Consider the following 21,840-nt stretch of genomic DNA (forward strand, 5'->3'; position numbering starts at 1 on the left):
CTAATGCTCCTTCCCTGGTTTTGACATAAACCTTCTCAATACTCCCACTACATGTGCAATGTCTAGTCTAGTACAAACCATTGTATACATCAGGATACCAACTACACTTGCACATGGAACACGAGACATGTCCTCTTCCTCCTCTTGTGTCTTGGGACATTGTTCAGCAAATAAACTTACACCTACAGGAATAGGAACCTTCACTGGTTTACTATCTTTCATACTAAACCTATATTGTCTCGACATACTTCCTTTGGTTTAACCAGAGCTTCCTCTTTTCCCAATATCTTTTAATTTCCATGTCCAAAATATAGTTTGCAACACCAAGATCTTTCATGTCTAATTTGGAGGACAATTGGGTCTTCAAATCCTGGATAATTTCTTTGTCATTTCCAACCAGCAACATATCATCCACATCTAAAACTAGATAAATAAAATAGTTGCCAATTAATTTAAAATGCAAAAAGTGATCTGATTTTCTTCTAGTGAAGCCAAGTCCTCAGATAATTGTATCAAATTTCTAATACCACATCCTTGGTGACTGTTTTAACCCATACAGAGACTTCTTTAACTTGCATACTAGTTGTTTCTTACCCCTCACCACAAAGCCTTCAGGTTGCTTCATGTAGATCTCCTCTTCCAGATCTCCATGAAGAAATGTTACCTTCACATCCATATATTCTACCTCAAAATTAAACGCAGCAACAACAGATAAAAGTAATCTAATAGAAGCTAAATTGGAAACAAGAGAAAAAATATCACCAAAATCAATTCTTGGCACTAGGGAATAACCTTTTTCTACCAACCGATATTTGTATTTCTCCACCTTTCCTTCTAAATTTGTCTTCTTCTTGAATACCCATTTGCTGCCAATGGGTTTCCTTCCATCCAGCAACTCCACTAGATCCCGTGCCTCATTTTTGAGCAAAGATGCCATTTCATCAACCATGGCCTCTTTCCAGAGTTTTCCATCCTCTGAATCTACTACTTCCTTCATAGTTCTAGGATCATCATTAGTAATAGATAGAGAAAAATTTGAACAGAAACAAAATGGACTATACCTTTCTCGCTACCTTCTTTCTCAAACTGATCTTCTCACACCTGGAGTTTGTGGCTATTCATCTTTTGATTCCTCTTCTACTGTAGAGTCTGATTCTTCCTCCTTTAGCTCAAACTCTATCTTCTCAGGTTCCTTTGGCTAGACTTCATGTTTAATAACATATTTAACCACTTTGAACACCACATCTCGGTTGTACACAACCTTCCTTGTTACTAGGTTCCAAAGCTTATAACCCTTTAAACCATCCTTATACCCAATAAAGATGCACCTTTTAGATTTACTGTCCAACTTGGTTATTTTCGCCTTTGTAACATGTACATATGCATCACATCCAAATACCCTCAAATGTGAAAGAGAGGGTTCCTTACCATTCCATACCTCTTGTGGACTCTTATCCTCCAATGATGATGAAGGTGGTACGTTGACCAGGTAACATGTTGTCTCCACTACCTCTGCCTAGAATTCTTGTCCTAACCTGGCACCACTGAGCATGCTTCTTTCCCTTTCCATCAATGTTCTTGTTCATTCTTTCCAAAGCTCCATTTTTCTCAGGTCTATATGGAGTATTCTTCTGTCATGCTATACCACACTTCTTACAGAATTCTTCAAATTCCTTAGTGCAAAGATCTCCACTGTTATCTGACCTCAGCACCTTTTTCTTCTTCTCTGCTTGGTTTTCCACCATAGCCTTCAATTCTTTAAACCTATCAAATACTTTGGATTTCTTCTTAAGGAAATATATCCATGTATTCCTTGAGAAGTCATCTATGAATTATACATAGTACAAAGACTTACCTAGTGATGGAACCTTCACAGGTCCAAACACATCACTGTGCACAAGTTCTAATATTTGTTTCACCCTCTTACCACTAGAGGGGAAACTCACCTGATTCTGCTTCCCATATACACTATTTTCACAGAAATCAAAATCCATACAACTATTACTCATACCTTCTACCATACCTTGACCATGAAGTATTCGAAGGCCCTTCTCTCCAATATTTCCAAGCCTTTGATGCCACAGCATGGTCTTCTCTCTAGAGACCACTATATTTTTTGCTCCACTTTCAGGAACCATAACACTGTTACACCCATCAACAACATTGCTACCTTGTAGCTTGTATAGATTTCCAATCCAAACTCCACGCATCAATACCAATGTTCCTCGAACCATCTTACAGGTATCCTTCTCGAACACTGTTTTTACACCTGCATCATCCACCTTTCTTATCATCCGCTAAGAAGACATCACCACCATTGTATTTCTCATATTTGCAGAACCACTCTCTATGGGGAGTGAAGTGAAAGGATGCTCGTGAGTCAATCAACCATGCCTCATGATCTACATGTGTACTTGAAGAAGCCAAGTACACATCCCCACCTTCCTCTGAGGTGGTTTTCGCCTTTGTAGAAGGAGAATCATCAAACCCCCTTCCTTTGTTAGGATCTTTAGATTTACAGTCCCTTTTTTAGTTCCCTTCCTTTCCGCATTTCCAGCAAGCCACCTTTGCAGGTTTTTCCTGGAGATTTAGATCTCCCACTCGATGACTTATTTTTGTTTTTGTTCTAGGACCATCCTCGTACAGACAAAGAATCACCATTTTGGCTCTCCATATTTTTTCGTTTGATCTCCTCCATCAACAAGGATGAGACTATTTCATCAAACTGCAAGGAAATTGCATTGCTACCTATTATAATAACCAGAATATCCCATGAATATGGTGGAGAACACAACAAACTGATGCACTTATCTAGATCTAAAATTTTAATATCAACAGATAATAACTGACTTACCACAGTATTAAATGTTTTCAGATGCTCTGTCACCAAGTCTCTATCATTCATCCACAAGTTATACATCTTTTTCCGTAGGAACAATTTATTCACGAGATACTTAGTTGGTATAAAGTCCCTAACTTGTCCTACAAAGCCTTAGTTGTAGCTTCCCCTGATACATTCAACAACATTGAATCTGAGACACACAATCATATTGTGCTCTTTTCCTTCCAATTCAACTTCTTCCATTCTTCATTGGGCACTCCCATTGGTTTAGTACCTGGATCTACCACGATCCACTGATCTTTATCCACTATCAGATCCTCCATCTTGAGTTTCCATATCTCAAAACTTTAACCATTAATTTTATCGATCTCTATCTTTCCAATGCTCACCATCTTCTTTCACCACTAGCATCGATCTCACAAATCTCCCACTGAACAAGGTCTACCACAGGCCTGAGAAAAACCCCTTAGCAACAAAGGCATCCCCTTGAAGCCAAAACAACTCTGATACCAAATGTAGGTTAACCCCATACAGAAATTACCTGCATATGAATTCTAAAACATAGAAAATAAACAATGCGGGAGCTTAACACATGAAACACATATACATAGATATTTTCCCCTGCATCCCAAAACCAGGACTACTATATTGATTTTTCATTATATTCCTTCCAATGTTACAATACATATTTATACACGCTGAAGCATACAATACCATGGACCGAAAACCATCGCATCCAAAACCATGTGTGAAAACCATGCAAAAAACCATAGGTAGGTCTGCCCAACCTAATATGGGGTCCAAAAAACATTTCCCAGGGCGTTGCCCCAGACTTCGTAGAGGGGGGTTATCTGCCCCCCCTCAAACCCCCTAGTTCACTACGTGGTGTTATAGACATTTTTGTGCCTAACAGCATGAAGCATGAAATGTCGATAATCTAAGGGATCCAAAGTCCCTAAACATGTTGTTCCTACCCCTAGAGGAACAAGGTCAGCAAACCACAACACTGAAAATTAGTTCTCCACCTGAAAACACTCAAAAACAAGCTATTTCTGGATCATGTCAGCTGCTCCACTGAGCATCTGCGCTGAATGTCAACTGCTCCACTCTGTACCTGTGCTGAATGTCAAAAGCAATGAAGGCTACCTGTGCTGGGCGAGATTGGCCAAGTGGCACAGTCATTCTGCAAGGTGTCAAATGCCCAGGAAGCTTCCAAAATGACACTTGGATCAGGGAATTCGCCTTGTGATGAGTAAGAGGATCTAGATCTCCAAGTGGAAGCAAGAAACTCCAAGTGGACTCAAGAACTGAAGTATAACTGAAGTGGGAGAGGACACTAGTTAGCTTCATGCCAGCCTCAAGCTGACTCATCCTTTCTCCAAATCTCCTATATATAGAGCTCTCTCATGAGGTCTAGGGAGGCTGGAATCTTGTGAATGTAAGGAAGTGCTGTTGGTTTGAGTATAGAACTATTGGGTGATTGCTTTGAAGGAGGTGAGGAGGAGATTTCTTTCTGCTGGGAGGTGTTGTTGGATTGGGCCTCTTATGGTTGTAACACTCTCAGAACTTTACTTCTTCCATTAATAAAGCATTCGAGGTTCTTCTATATGCATGTGTCTCTGTGGCGTATTGATGCTTGTATATTTGATTTATTCTAATCCTTGAATCAATTATGGATGTATGCTTCTTGCAGTTTCCCTTTCTTGTGCTTTTGCAGAATCTTTGTGTAGCTGGGCCAGTGAAAGAGCAAGGAGCTGGGAGCAAGCAGCAAAGAGGGAAGATTGGATCAACCATTAGCGGAAGACAACGGTTAGTGGATCCCTTTCTCCTCTCTCTTACATCTCATAAAGAAGTAATCTTGAATAGCTTTGCTTTGATTGTTGCTGAGGTACTATCACCCTTAGAGTGGGATAGGGTCATTCCGTATTGGATACTTTTCCCAACAACAAATTCGCGACTCCACTGGGGATCGTATCTTGTTGGTTGTTTGTGTTTTTGCTATTCATTTCATAAACAAAGGGAGTACCGAATCGAACTGTATTTGAATCTTTCAAATGCAAAGTAGAGGGCAGCTACTCTAGCTCAGTTTCTGGGCAAGTTTATGATTTGAAGATCTGATCCACAAGGACTCTAATAAGCTCTTAGTGATAGCTTTTCATCCTCCTTGTCATCCCTTAGTGTGTCCTTGACTGATAGCTTCTGATTTGAGCAAAAACTGTGAATGTTTGAGCAATCTGTGACCCGGAAACCAAGAGAAACGAAAGTTTCGTTCTTCAGTGCAGGCTGTACAAAGGCTGTTTGCATTTCAGCACAGTTCCCGAAGGGGCTACCTGCGCTGAAGGTCAAACAGACAGTGTCCCACCTGCGCTGGACCAGTCTTGCCTTGTGCTACTGGGGTTTCTTGCTGTTTCTTGCCCTGTTTTCACTCTTGTTTTTGCTGCCTGTTACCAGTCAATGTGCCTATCTGAAACCAACTTCCTTGCCACTATTCCGCCTCGGTTGTATAAAGAAACTGTGTTTGTTCTTTGTGTATTTCTTATATCATTTACAGTTTCCCATAACAAAAGTGAACTAGTCTTGCTGTGACCTCTTAGATCCAGACTGGTGATAAAGTGTCGTTTTGATCTTAAGAGTTAGTTTGTTTGCTGTTCATAGCTGATTGAGCTTTTTCTTTCGTCATTTGGTTTGAGTTTATATATTTCTAGTGTCGAAACAAGTAAATCTTAAGGTGTCTTTTGATTTTTGACGAACTTGTTTGCTTTCACTTGAAATTGAATTCAAAGTTATACAACAGCTTTCTTTTTGTGTCGCACAAACATTAAGAAAAGGAAAAGAAATACTTGCATTTTTGCATTTTGCATATAAGTTTGTATGTTGATTTAGGGAAAAAGTGCATTAGCGAGTGCTCTTTGATCTGTGTGAAAAGATTTTGTCTCTCTTTTCCCTCAGTAGTTAAGATTTTCATAAGTCGAAAAGATTGAAAAAGCTTGCTTCTCATCTTAGATTGCATTTAGGAATTTGTATCAATACATCTCGTGGTGAACCTTGAAAGGCAAACTTTAAAAAGATCAACTTAAAATATATTGAATGAACCTAACAACGCTTTGAAACATAACGTAAACATCTAGAGGTCTAAGCTAGAGACGTGTTCCGGCGTCGTTAAACGTAGTGACTGTCGATCTCGACGAAGGTGGGTGATTCCTCCTGAGAGTCGGTGGCACTAATACGGACTTGTGCTCCCACGTACCGTCGTGTATACATTGGGAGACCCCTATAGGAATAAAGCCTTTATCCATAGGAAACCGTGTCGGCCGCCCTACTGATCGCAATGCAGTGAACACAGCATTCACGAAGATCGACCACTCGTACCATAAAACGTATTCTGTGGTTTTGTGAAAGGTTTGGCACACCCTCTGCCTAGATCTCCAGAGCAGTTTCTTTTGGCCTTTTTCAAACTCTATAACTGAAAAAGTCCAACCGAGCATTTGTCACTTCGGGCTCGTTAATACATCGAAGGAGACTAGAGTCATCTTTAGCTTTTTCTCGACTCTTAAAAAGTGAAAAAGCAAGTTGTGTCTAAAAGCCTCTAATAAAATTCATTCAATTCGGAAACACAAATTTCCCCTTTTAATATTTTAGTTGATTGAGTAATCCGCAATCGTGGAAGAAAGTCAATTGAAACCCCGTCATTCGCGGAGGCTTACGAGTCAACCGTCTTTGTCCCCGGAATCGAAAACAGTACGGGCAAAGCGAACTCGTTTAACCGGTTCAAAATCCCCTTTGAAAGTTAGAACAAGTGTTCCGACTGCATCTGAGGTTCCGGTTACTCCTAACATTTCTGGAAACCCTGCCTCTATAGAATAAGTTCAACAGCCACAGAAGGACAGTAATACTGATCCTAGTCTGGGGGTAAATACTTGTGTATCTGAACCAGTTCCATCTGTAACCGGTCCAGAACGTTTTGTTCCTCAAACAACTGTCACTGTCGAAGCAACCACTTCTTCGGCACCAGAAATATTTTACGGACCTGACGGTCTTCCTCTTCCACCGAGTTTGATTGCGATAGAGGAAATTGTAAAGGATCCGCAAGCAAGTACTCCAACTCATTTTGGAGTAGGAGTCACTCTCTTTCCTTCATCAGAGGTTAATCCACCACAAGTGGAAGTCCGTGTAGAATCGCTAGGAAATCTATTGGATAGACTTAAAATGTTTGAACAACCGTCATCATCTAGGACTGTGTCAAATGACACAGCGATAGCAGAAGCCCCTGCCGTCACTCCGACGATGTTTGCCGGTATACCAGCTGTCCCAACTAGCTCTCAACAGCTAGAAGGAGTCCACCAAGGGACTATTTCGACAGTATGGTCTGTTCCAGTTTGTTCATCCAGAGTAATACCCGGTAATTCTCATGTTGAAACTCGACAGATTGATCCTCATGGAGGTCAATTTGGGCCATCCAGTCCTCAAGGACTAATAATCCCTCTGAGTTCTGGATTGTTACCATATGGGGGGCAGTATGCCCTTTCATTACCTCCTCCGGGAGGATATCCATATGGCAGTTCTCAACGGTATTCAGGTTATACTGAAATTGCATCAAGTAGTTGGGTACCTATGCTACCTCAACAACCAAGGATTGTATATTCTATGCAACAGTGTGTACCTGTGACGAACATCCCAACCACACCGACTATTGTAACCGTGTCGCAAGTTCAAGCGATACCTGTTACATGTCAACCTCAGATTTCTCAGGTTGTAATGCAACAGTCGCTTGACCATGGGTCACAACCACAATCGCCAACTGGTAGGACGACACAAGTACAAACGGGTACAATTACCCCACACCTTGGTCCAATGATTAGCATGGCTCAACAGAACATGGCGTCACAACCATGGCTTGTACAATACCAACAACCGCAATTCCAGCAAGTGTACCAAGGTTCTGAGCAGCAGATCTTTGCGAACAGTGGACAACCGTATATCCAAAACGGTCAAAACCAACCATTTTACAGTGGTCAAGTCCACCAACCGTATCAATCATACCAACATCAATTACATTATGTGGGTATGCAAAGACCCACTGCTCAAGCGATTCCATCGTACCCTGGTTACGCTTCGCCTAACCTGAATCAACAGTTACCATTCGTGGCAACTTTAGAGTTACCCGATTTACACCGTTTAACCAACGATCTGATTGCTTATGCCCCTTGGTGGCCAGCGATTCCTCATAAACTTCCATCTGACATTCCTAATTTCAATGGAAATCCAGGTGAAGACCCATCGAATGATGTGATGACTTTTCATCTGTGGTGTTCGTCAAACACCCTTAACGACGATTCGATAAGACTTTGCCTTTTTCAGAGGACATTGACAGGTCCAGCGGCTAAATGGTATATTGAATTGCCAAGAGCCTCTTTCGACAAATTTAGTTCCCTAGCCACGACTTTCTTAACCCATTTTCAATTACCGATAAGGTATGAAACGGGAACAGAAATATTAACCAACTTCAAACAGACAACTGCTACCCATATATCTGATCATATACATGAGTGGCGTCGTCGTCGTAGGATGGTGAAAACATATGTTCCCGATCAGCTATTAGCTGAATGGTTTATAAAGTCGTTACTTCCGGCTATTACGGAAGATGTGGCCAAGGGAGGAGTCGTAACAGAGGAGCAAGTGATTTATTGTGCACAATATTTCGACTTAGTTTATACTCAGTCCGGCACACTCTATGACAAAATACCTGACGCCCCTAGACCAGAGTTTTCAATTCCTCCCCCTCCTAAATCAAATAGTGACTCTCATGCCGAAGATGGCGTGATTGGCACAGCAAACGCGAAATCGATAAAGGCTTTGTCAAAGAAAGCCCGTAAGAATTCGGATCAAAATGCAAAAGAAGAAATTCTTGCTTCGGAAGTGAATGTCGTATCAGAAGATAAAGGCAAAGAAACCAATCAACCAGGAAGCAAGAAGAAGAAAAACAAAGGGAAGAAGAAGAAACAGGGTGAGTCATCTCCTGAAAAGAATTCTTCAAACCCTCCTGGCAAAGGGAAACAAAATTATCCATGTCTAATATGTGATGATAAGGATCATACCACAAAGAATTGCCCATTCAAAGCTGAGTTAAAGAGGTTCTTTAAAAGTTCCCAAACCTCAGCTGTGTTAACTGATCCATTTCCCAACCCAGGTCAAAATCTGGTTGATAGTGGAAATGCTTCCCCGTCGCAAGTACTTATGTTGTCGGTTTCGGAACAGCAAAATGATGCTTTGATTTCGATAAGGAACAAAGATTATGGTAATCCTCAGCTGTCGAACGAAAAAGGTAAAGATCAAGCAAGTAGTTCGACAACAACTTCGACAGAAGTTGTAGCGCCTACCATCCCTGAATTAACAATAAAACCGCCAAAGGGTGTGGTACACAAGTCGACATTTAATCCTCGCGCCAGAGTGGCGCAGCATTATAACATAGTGGAAGATTTGGCCCAATCGCCATCCGCTATGTCGACTCTTGAAGTGCTACAAAATTGTCCAACCCAAAGACAGGCATTGTTATGGGCAATTGGTGGGGTTGATCCTAAGGATTCCAATCTTGTATCTTTTGATCACAAGGGATATGATCCTCAGTTACCAGCTCAGCTAGCTTTCCTTATTCAAGTGAAAGCACTCAACAAAACTGTTCACAGAACAATAATTGATGAGGGAGCCTCGACATGTATTATGTCGATGAGTTGCTGGAAAACTTTAGGATCTCCAACCTTGTCGCGATCTTCGACGACATTAAAAGCTTTCGACAGAAGGACTTATACCCCTTACGGTATCCTTAATAACTTGAAAGTTGAACTAGGAGGAAAAACAGTAGAAATTGATGTAGAAGTCATTGATGGAAATCTTGACTATAACATCCTACTAGGTAGACCATGGATTTATGCCATGGCAGCTGTCGTGTCGACTTATTTTAGGAAGATCGCATTCCCGTTTGAAGGAGGGATTACGATCGTCGACCAACAGAATTTCCTCCCTAATGGTTCACAAGTTACAGGAAGCATTCCCATGATCCATGAGAGCAACCATTCAATTCAAGATATCGGAGTAGGATTATTGAAAGACCCCACATTGATGGGAACTTTCGCGCTACCACCTCCTGTTTATACAGGAAATGTACCGTTTGTAGCAACCTGCAACATTATATCTTCCACGAAGATCAACATGGATCATTCAATGGTTTTGCCCCCAAGCCCTTCAGAAATATTGTAGCAATCAGTGTTTCAAGCATGGGAGGCGAGCCCAAATCAACGCTCGTCAAGCGTTTGGGTAGATAGGTCTAAAGAATATGGAACCCCATTAGATCCTTGGTCGAAAGTACATGGGACTGACGAAGGAATCTTACAATCAATGATGATTGAGGGGGCACCATGGAATGATCACCACCATCGTTCCCTTCTTCCGGAATATGAAGATACTCAAAGTGACCTTTATCACCCTTCAGTTTTTGAATTCCTAACAAATACTGTAAACACGGTGGATTTCGAGCGCAACTTATCCAATATTGAAGAGACTATAGCCATAAATATCTCGACTAAAACAGATGTTGTAGAGAATATTTATGTCGGCAAAGGTTGTTCCCCTTCAGAACTGGAAATATATAACGCTCTTTTTCGCGAATTTAGATATGTCTTTGCTTTGTCATATGATGAAATTCCAGGCATTGACTCGAGTATCGTTGAACATGAAATTAAAATGTATCCTGATGTCAAACCAGTAAGACAACGGCTTCGGCAAGTGCACCCGAAGAAAGCCGCTGCCATTAAGGCGGAAGTTGAAAAACTCCTCCATGCTGGATTCATCTACCCGGTTCCTCTAACCGATTGGGTATCGAATATTGTCCCTGTTATGAAGAAACAAGGGACGATTAGAGTGTGTGTCGATTATAGGGATGTAAACCAAGCTTGTCCGAAGGACAACTACCCTACACCCTTCATCGACCAGATAATTGATGAATGCGCCGGATGTGAAATCTTTTCATTTATGGATGGATTTTCCGGGTATAATCAAATTAATATCCACCCACAGGACCAGTCAAAGACTGCATTTATTTGTCCGTGGGGCACATTCGCTTATCGAAAATTACCCTTTGGTTTAAAGAATGCAGGGGCGACGTTTCAGAGGGTGATGAATTATGCCTTCCATGACATCAAGAACATTGTTCAACCTTATCTCGACGATCTTCCGGCTCATTCGCGAAAGCGGACTAATCATCCGCAACATTTAAGAGCGATATTTCTACGTTGCCGACACTACAAGGTAAGACTCAATCCGCACAAATGTGTGTTTTGCGTCGGTTCTGGTCGTTTACTTAGCTTTGTAGTCTCTAAGGATGGGATTCGTCTCGACCCCTGTAAGGTTCAGGCGATCATTAATTTGCCTCCACCTTCAAATTTGCTTCAGATTCAGAAACTCCAAGGGAAAGCAAACTTTCTGAGGAGGTTCATTCCAAATTACGCAGAACTTGCTAAGGGTTATACTCGTGTTTTGAAAAAGGATGTACCTTTTGTCTGGGACCAGGTGGCGCAAGCTTCCTTTGATGCTCTGAAAGATTGTCTAGTAAAAGCATCATTAATGTACGCCCCGGACTATCAAAGAGATTTTAACCTATATCTGGCTGCAGCGAATACGACCATTGCGATGGTTTTAGTTCAAGAAGTCGATGGAATTGAACATCCTATCTATTATTTAAGTAAAAACTTAAACGATACAGAAAGTAAATATTCTTATGTTGAAAAACTAGCGCTTGCAGCTGTTCAAGCGATTCAAAGGTTTCGACATTATGTCCTCTTTCGGAAAACTACCATCTTGTCAGATTGCAACCCCATGACTTATATACTGTCGCGACAGTTGCTGGGGGGTAAATATTCAAAATGGATAGCGATCCTTCAAGAGTTTGATCTGGAATTTGTGAAATCCAAATCAAAGAAAGCTCTAGTTTTCGCGGAATTATTGTGCGATCTCCCATCATCGTCCAATGATGAAACATCGGAAGAGTCAATCGTGGATGAAAGTTTGTTTCTGATATCTGTAAGCGATGAGTGGTATGGAGACATCATTGTTTATCTCCAAACCCAAAAGTTCAGGCCTAACACCTCTCGCTCCGAACAAAAACGTATACGATACCAAGCAAAAGACTACATGATCGTCGGTGATACACTTTACCGTCGTGGTGTCGATATAGTTCTGAGGAGGTGCCTTACCCATGAGGAGGCCGAAAAAGCCCTGAATGATTGTCATTCAGGCGCGTGTGGAGGGCATCAGTCTGGATATGCAACAGCACAAAGAATCTTACGAGCAGGATACTTCTGGCCAACCATGTTCAAAGATTGCATAACCGCAGTCAGAAGTTGCCATGCTTGTCAAATCTTTGATAGCAAAACCAGACGACCACCCGCACCTTTACAGCCGATAGTTTCTGTTGGGCCCTTCGCCAAGTGGGGCATCGATTTCATGCAATGTAACCCCACCTCGACCGGGGGGCATGGGTATATTATTGTCGCTGTTGACTATTTTACCAAATGGGCCGAGGCGATGCCTACATTGGATAAAACTGGTGAAACAGCTGCCATTTTCTTTTTCAATCATGTAGTCGCCAGGTTCAGCGTACCACAGGCTATAGTTAGAGATCATGGGTCGCATTTTCGAAATCACATGATGGTCGAATTAGCTGCCAAGCTAGGGCTATCTCACGACAGCTCTACCCCATATTATCCGCAAGCCAACGGACAAGTTGAGGCAATCAACAAGGTCCTGAAGCGTATGTTGCAAAGGATGATCGGGGTTCACAAAAGAAGGTGGCACCTAATCCTGTACTCAGCCTTGTGGGCCTACCGAACGTCGGTAAAGAACGCAACCGGGTTCACACCTTTTCAATTGGTGTATGGCCTGGAAGCAGTCTTACCGATCCAGTGCGAAATTTCGTCGCTTAAACTCGCAATCGATCTTCTCCCCGGAACTTCAGAAGAAGAGGCCTGTTTCTTGGAACTAATCCAATTGGATGAAACCCGTCGTGATGCCGCTTTGGCTAACGAAGCTCATAAGAAACGAGTCAAGGCTCAGTTCGACAAAAATGTCAAACCCCGTGTCTTCTCAGAAGGTGATTTGGTCTTGCTTTATGACCAAGAATCCGATAAATTGGGAGCAGGTAAATTCAAGTCCTTATGGATGGGCCCCTATATTGTTAAAAGGGTGTTAGCAAAAGGAGCCTACGAGTTAATGGATTACGATGGAATTCCACTGGCGCAGCCCCGCAACGGGTTGTACCTCAAGCGTTACTATGCTTAAATAGTAACCGGCATGCTTTTGTTGTATTTTGTTTTCGCTAAAGTGTTTGTTCTGGTCGAGTGATCCACCTTTTTCCGTTGCAGATGTCGAACCTTCTGGAGACATGTGTTGGATATGCCGACGGAGCGAGTCGTAGTTCGCGGAACCTGTCCTCCGCAGCCTGGGCCATTTTTGATCCAAGCGGCGAGTTAGTAAGTTTCAGAGGTGTATGTATTGGGCAATCAACGAATAACATCGCTGAGTATAGCGCATTGATAGAACTACTCTCTGATGCCATCACACGTGGCATACGCCGACTAATTGTCAGGCTAGACTCACAACTCGTAATACTGCAACTCAATGGTATATATTCTGTTCGCAATCCAGCTATTTATCGCATGTTCCTAAGGGTTAAGATCTTGGAAAGACGATTTGATTCAATTCAATATCAACATATTTCAAGAAACTTAAACAAATTAACTGACTCATTAGCGAACTATGTGTTAGATAGACATTTGCAACATTTATAAAAAGGACACATCATTAAAGATTGTACATATGGATCACATAAATCAACCAAAATAAAACCCGAAAATCAAAATACATATAAGTTGTTTATATAAGTTCATACATAATGTTCTGTAACCAAGACAAAATTGGTCATATGACCTAAAAACTCAAAAAGATGCTAGGGGGCACCCTAGCCTAGTGGTGCTCATGATAGTACGTCACGGCCTGTGCAATCATGCGCAAGAGACGAGTCCATCGTCTAGGCATGCCAATAGTATGCCGCTGCAGCTGTAAAGGTAACTCGTCAATCTGTACATCCGAAAGACCACGAGTAAGGCTCTCGACCTGCTCCTGCACAGCTGTAAGGGTCTCAGTATTGTCAAGATCGCGAATAACAACTCTCCTAGCAGGCTCTGCTACCGGGGCAGCAACTGGCGATCTCGGACGAACTGCTGGACGAACAGGACCAATATCTGCATGCACCCAAGAGTACAATTAAAAGTCTTGATAGAATAAAGCACAACAACATTATGAATAAGAACAGTAAACAGTAATATGGTCAAGGAGTTTACCAATGGCACCCCACTGCTCGCCATCCGGTAGCACCAAATCCGGATCGCCTCGGAAATCCATACCCACATATGGATACTCAGAAAACGCCATCTCCTGGCGCTCGAACCACCTAAAGAAGGCCTCAGTAAAAGTAATCTGAGGTTGACCTGCATGCCTAGACATGTGGTCAACCCACCTCTGCATGCGTGGCTCGGTCGGAGAAGGCAAGTCAAGTATGATGTACTGAGGCTGCATCAGTGGGATTTTCTCCAAGGCGAAGGCAGTCAGAATAGAACCAAATCCAAAGTTCTTCAGCTTCCCGTCCTTTACCTTGGTCAATTGACTTTTCATCTGAACAAGTACCGCATCACACTAGTTGAATACTTTCGGTTGGAGACACTCCAAGGCGTGCTGCATATAAGACCTGTTGGCAACATGTAGAGCTGTGCTACCGGCCATCCTACCAATAGTGAACAGAATGGACCTGAGAGCCCGATCAGTAATCTCACGGATAACAATCTTGCCGTCTCTGCTCGGCTGAGAACCTTCCCTACAATACTGGCGGACATAATCTCTGGTGGAATCAGTCCCCCGCGCTGTACCTGATAAGGAAATGGGGGCACCTCGTCTTGACAATCCAGTCAAGAAGTACATGTCCTCTATGGTCAAGGGGATGGTCTTCCCCCTAATATGGAACACTTGGTTAACAGGATCCCAAGCATCAAGCATATACTGCAGTAAAGAAATCTGTGCTCTCATGCTAGAGATACGGAAGAACTTCAGCAGGCCACAGTTCCGCAGCGCGTTCACCGTGACCGGGTCATGGAGGGAAATCATGTCCTCCTCTTCATGTTCTCGTTCTCGCCATGTAAGGGACATTTTGTTCAAGGTTCCCTGCAAAGCAAACAAGAGAAAGAGTGAATTCCTGATTTGATGAAAAGCTGGCGAAAATATCATCAAAAATGACCTTAAAACTCAGTCTTCTTGAGCCCAGCGCAGGCAGAAGGTCCTCTACCTGCGCTGAGGGTCAGACTGCCTTAAGGTAGATTGACCTTCAGCGCAGGTTTCGAATGGGGAACCTGCGCTGAACCTAGGGCGCCCTGGCAAAACCCCAGGGGCTCAGAAAGACCGGAAAATAGGCAAAAAACAGGAAAAAGAAACCATGAAAAGAAAGAGCTAGGGTTTAGCTCCTACCTGGTCCAGACGGCGCCGAAAATCGTCCGCAGAATCTCCCAGAATCAGCTGGTGAAAATCAAGGGGGAAGAGGCACCTCCAGAGCTCCAACAAACCAAATGCAAATGAAATGGTAAATGAGAGGTAAAAACACCTTTTAATGTCTTTTTACACAGTTTAAACTGAAATATTAGGGTTATAATCTCATTTTCATGCAAATATTATTCATTTCTAACGAAGTTTGTTGCAGCAATTGAAAAAGCAGTACTATATTTGAAAAGAGAAAAGCTAGTAATGGTAAAAAATCAAAATTTGACCATATATTCGAGCAGTTTTACCGCGGAATTTATGCTCGTTAAAAAATAGAAAAGCGAGATCTGAGCAGTTTTAACGCGAAATTCATGCTCGTTAAAAAATAAACATAAGCATTGAGCAGTGTTTTGGCGCATTCAAGCTCATTAAAAAATGAACCCATCTCGGTAAATAACCACTGTGATCGTAAATTTATTAGCCATAAAAAGCCTTGGTCGTGTTTACACCCGCCACCTCCATTTCATTTGGCCAATCGTTCACCTCCATATGATTGTTTACCCATTTTGAGGAACAGCTGCGAAGAGTGATTTCACTTAGCCATTCTTGTGACACTGCCGTGATTGGAAAAATTCCAACCTGTACCTGGAATCTGCTGCTATCCCTGTTTATCACTCGTTCCTCAAAAGACGAGTCTTCTTTGAGCTCTTTTCATCTGACTCGTAAAATATGAAAAGTTTGCCGAGTTTTGGCCTTCCAGCTCGTTAAAATGACCGGAAGAGCTATCCCTCCTCTAGATTTTAATCTTTTTGGACCTGAGGGATTATTGCACAAAAAGGTCGAGCGCTTGTTTTATTCGGCTCGTTAAAGTTATCGAAAACTCATCCCTTTTGTATTGTTTTATACTTTTTTGGACTTAAGGGATTAGATGACGAAAAAGGAATTTTGGAGTTAACTTTCTGTACCTTTTCAGACTCTCTAAGAATGAAAAGGACCGAGTTTTCCTTGTCATTAGACTCGTTAAAATGATTAAATAGCGATAAACTTGTCTTTAGACGAGAACGAGTTTCCCTATCGCTAGGCTCGTTAAAACATAGCGATGGGCTTGCCCGAAGGGCAGGTTATAGAACAAGCATATGTTATCCTCCTCAAGCTTGACAAAAATAAAGAGGTACTGGTCAGAAATGACTGGGGAAAAATTGGGAGAACCTCAAAGCTTTAATGGTAGCAAGTCGCTCTTGAACATGACACTTTGTCCTCCGTATCACATCGGATTGGGTTGTTTCATTCACCGGTCTCATCACCATGGTCCTCGCCAAACCATCCACATTTGGGGTAATGCTACCGATCCATCACATCAGTGTCGTTATATGTTCAAGAGATGTGTTCAGAAAGAGTCAACCGTGTCCCATCCACTACCATACATTATCCTTCATCCACCTATGATCGCCACCCTGAATCATATTTCACATATTGTTTTCACCTCCACTGAAATCATTAGCTCCGTTCCGTGTCATTGATGTGGGATTCATTAAGGCCCTCCTTTGACGGATCGCTTCTTGTCGACTTCAGCTCATTATCCAAGAAGTTGATCTAGGAACAAACCCCCCCAGTACTTTGAAGCTTGCATGCCTCAATGGCAAGTTTCTCGCTTCCGGCGACAGGTATATATCAATGACCTTTGACCAGAAGATTTTGCGTGGTGTTCGACGCCAAGTCCTTTATTCACATCACGTGAATTGTACTGTAGTACCTTGAGGATCATTGTCATTATTGGTGATTCCTCTCGCGCTTGTTAACAGTTTACATTATTGACCGGTAATCAAGCGATGTCTTTCCATGTTCGACTTCAGCGTAATTCTCACATGGATCGGCTTGTACTTAGAGTGAAGATCGAACGAGTTTTGAAGACCCCGGATCTAGTTTCATCCATCCGGGCTGCGATATATATATTCAGGATATAAAGACATTTGTTATGTACATCATGGCAGCAGATGATCATCCTACTCAAAGGATGATAATTTCAGCAGAGAATTATCAGTCTACCACCAAACGATCATCTGTTCTATGTACCAAAATGAATTTATAAAGCTGAGCATGGGAATGCCCGCCTCAGCTAGATCATGAAAGCAGAATGAAAAATAATGTATTGTATTGTATTTTATTACAGGGCACCTCTCAGCGATTGAATGAACTTCGGATCCTCCTGATAAATCATTTCACCCGATAAACGACCTCATACTTTAGGGGGCAACTGTTATAGACATTTTTGTGCCTAACAGCATGAAGCATGAAATGTCGATAATCTAAGGGATCCAAAGTCCCTAAACATGTTGTTCCTACCCCTAGAGGAACAAGGTCAGCAAACCACAGCACTGAAAATCAGTTCTCCACCTGAAAACACTCAAAAACAAGCTATTTCTGGATCATGTCAGCTGCTCCACTGAGCATCTGCGCTGAATGTCAACTGCTCCACTCTGTACCTGCACTGAATGTCAAAAGCAATGAAGGCTACCTACGCTAGGTGAGATTGGCCAAGTGGCACAGTCATTCTGCAAGGTGTCAAATGCCCAGGAAGCTTCCAAAATGACACTTGGATCAGGGAATTCGCCTTGTGATGAGTAAGAGGATCTAGATCTCCAAGTGGAAGCAAGAAACTCCAAGTGGACTCAAGAACTGAAGTGGGAGAGGACACTAGTCAGCTTCATGCCAGCCTCAAGCTGACTCATCCTTTCTCCAAATCTCCTATATATAGAGCTCTCTCATGAGGTCTAGGGAGGCTAGAATCTTGTGAATGTAAGGAAGTGTTGTTGGTTTGAGTATAGAACTATTGGGTGATTGCTTTGAAGGAGGTGAGGAGGAGATTTCTTTCTGCTGGGAGGTGTTGCTGGATTGGGCCTCTTATGGTTGTAACACTCTCAGAACTTTACTTCTTCCATTAATAAAGCATTCGAGGTTCTTCTATATGCATGTGTCTCTGTGGCGTATTGATGCTTGTATATTTGATTTATTCTAATCCTTGAATCAATTATGGATGTATGATTCTTGTAGTTTCCCTTTCTTGTGCTTTTGCAGGATCTTTGTGTAGCTGGGCCAGTGAAAGAGCAAGGAGCTGGGAGCAATCAGCAAAGAGGGAAGATTGGATCAACCATTAGCGGAAGACAACGGTTAGTGGATCCCTTTCTCCTCTCTCTTACATCTCATAAAGAAGTAATCTTGAATAGCTTTGCTTTGATTGTTGCTGAGGTACTATCACCCTTAGAGTGGGATAGGGTCATTCCGTATTGGATACTTTTCCCAACAACATGTGGGCTAGTTGTGGAAAGAATATAACACAACCCAACATAATGTTGTCACCATCAGTGTTGACTATTTTGGCAGAAATCAGATAGACCTTTCACTTAAACCTTTCTATAACAACCATCACACTCCTCTAGGAATGATCTGTGAGTGTTGTATGTGTTATCTTACCTTGTATGATGTGACTATTGCATCCAAGTGGACTACTTCATATAAAGTTGTGCATGTCCTTTGTGTTGTGTGTTCCTAGCTGAGGTGGGACTGCTCCCTTTTAACCTGGAACTCACCATCACCTCCTTCCCCTTTCGAGGTGTTGGAACCTCTCATACACCTTCCATGACTCACTACTTCAATCACAACCTTGTTGCTGACATAGTTATTCTACTTTCCTCTGTGTGACAGCGCGGTCAAGCAAATACCTTACAACCCACTCCTTGAAATCCTACACCAAACGGTCTAAGGTATAATTGGGACTTCTTACGGGGGAGATCCCCTTGACATGTTGGTGGGTCCAACACCATCAAAATTTTTGGTGCTAGGAGGGCCTGATGACAAGTAGTGTCCTCTCATCTAGTTTTGAAACTTTGCATATATTTCATGGAGTCTTGCATTCTTCTTCCCCCAAGGTGTTTTTTGAATCATGAATATGTCTCCATCTTGGGGAAGATTTTCAATCTCTTGTCCACTCACATGTATGATGGTGAAGGTGAAGTGGCCTGGACAGAGCACTTACATAACTTTATTTCCATGATTTATAAGGAAGATGAGTTTAATGACGAAAATGTCAGGTTGATGCTCGCATAAACACTTCGCGAATCTCCATTTAATTGGGTGCTTAACCTATTGGCTGACACCATGCACTCATGTGACCACTTCTATGATCTTATTAAAGACACGTTCTATCAGTTTGATCCAAACCATATTGAATGGAAAATGTTACAGCAACTGAAGGCTCCACATGAATTTGTTATTGATTTTTTGTAGCACTTCTGTGACTTGTAGTTTCATGCTCCTCAAAGCCAGATGAAGTTCTCTTATCTCTAGGACCAGTTCGACTACTGCCTTAAGAAATTTTCCCATCCCAAGAGGAAGTTTGATGTCAAGCCTCACTTAACCTTCTTCGTTGATGGAACTACACAATCCCATGTGGGATGAAGCACTGTCTCAATGTATTGTTCACCTCCCTATCATTCAACAATTCCACCATCACCCTGTGATACTGAGGGTCATGTTCGCACATATGTTCCCCCTTCACACCCTCCCAACATCAATTCACTCAATTTTAGTTCATAGTTGGTTGTGAATCCTTCAAGTTCCCATATGAATTCTTTTCTTTGACCTCTGTCTTCGCACTCAAGTGTTCCTCCCGATGATGTTGTCTTGTGTTTGTCCATTTTGAACTCTTTTCTTGTTGTGAACAAGGAACAACCCACTAACAGATTTGGTTTTCACAACCAACATGCCTTGTCATTCATGAAGAGTATGAGTGGGAGCTTGAACATCAACAATTGACGAAGGATGACTCCCTTACATCGGAGCCCCCTCCGTTATTTTTGAGCTTCTTTAGTGCATGTGTCATCCATGACTTTGCATGTGTGTCTTCATCCACAGATGCACCCATTGTTGATCATTTACAGGATTCACCAGATGTTATTCCATCATTTGACAATGAGGACGATAATTTATTCATTGAAGTTCCACTTGATCCTTCATCTATATTTTCTAGAAACACAGAGGATGAGTTCATTCACTTTTCATCTACCCCTATGTTTGATTCATCTAATTATGAGGATGCTCCAGAATTCATTTATTTTTCTGATCATGGAAATCATGATTGTCAGGCGGAAAGAGTCAATTGTGCGGACACAACTAACCTCCCTAGGAGCCTAAGACTCTCTAGTGACAAACAAGACAAACAAGAGCAATCCTTCTCTAAACATGCATTTACTTTATAAGAAATCAAGTGTTTAGATCCTACCTGTAATCCAACGCTGTTGTAGCAGTCTAGCTCCACTGATCCGGATGAGCTCCTCCTTCACTTTGAAACCTGCATCCACTAACAATCAAACGATTAAATAGCACTTGATAGTCTCATAGAATAAAACATATTTAACACATAGACCAAGGAGTACATGAAACAACTCATAAATAACAAGTTATTGAGAAGAATGGACTCATTTGCATTAATAGGTAACAAAAGGAACAAATACAACCTGAGCCTTGGTGTTGTGCAAGTCCCTCCCAGGGTCCATCAAGAGTTCTCCTTTACTTTGAAAAAGCTCACCCACTTCCAAATAGAACAAGCAAAGATGGCAATCTCTCCTCACAAGCTTCTAAATGGGAGTCCTAATTCCAGTAGCATCTACCCATAGAAATGTATAGCTTTCAACCTCCCCTCCTTCTGGCCCAATGCCTGTATTTATAGTGCTCAAGAGGAAGTTAATCAGGTCCACCATCAATGGGATAATCCCCTCTTTGGATGGGATAGCTCCCTTATTGATGGGATAAGTTCCTCTTTGGTAGGGGTACATGAACCATCTGGAGGCGCTCAATACACGTCGAACAACCTTCTAGAATGCTCTAGAAATGACCACAAGTAACTTTTTAAAGATGAAACTTGCGCATTTTGACCTTTACAGGGGGACGCACCTGCCCCTTTACATACAGAGCGTCCAAAGACGCAGCTTTTGTGAACATTGGGTGCGTACCCGCAGGTAAGGTTGAGAGAACCTGCGTACCCAGAGATAAATACATTTATAAATACTTTCTCTCTTTTTGGAGTTTGACATGGAGAGCAGAGGCATAAGACTTGGCTAAGATGATAGCATGACTGTTGATAGAGCCATACTAACTGTAAATAGTCATGGTGACATTTTTTAGTGTAACAGATTGCCCCCTAAAGTGCGAAGCCTGTAATAGATTAGGGTTTTGTATTATGTAGGAAGGGTGAAGCGCTTTATCATTTCAAGGATTATCTCGTGGAGAGCCTGGTCAGAACCTGCAATTTTCAACACAAAATACATGTATAAGATTATATCATCACTGAGGTAGGCATTCCCATACTCAGATCAAAACTTTAACTAACAGACTAACTACTCTGATACAGGAATGATCTTGTAGTACAT

This window comes from Pinus tabuliformis, chromosome 9, assembly GCF_031772625.1.
Source record: "Pinus tabuliformis cultivar Carrire ecotype Pingquan chromosome 9, CPIR1, whole genome shotgun sequence".
NCBI classification, from domain to species: Eukaryota; Viridiplantae; Streptophyta; class Pinopsida; order Pinales; family Pinaceae; genus Pinus; species Pinus tabuliformis.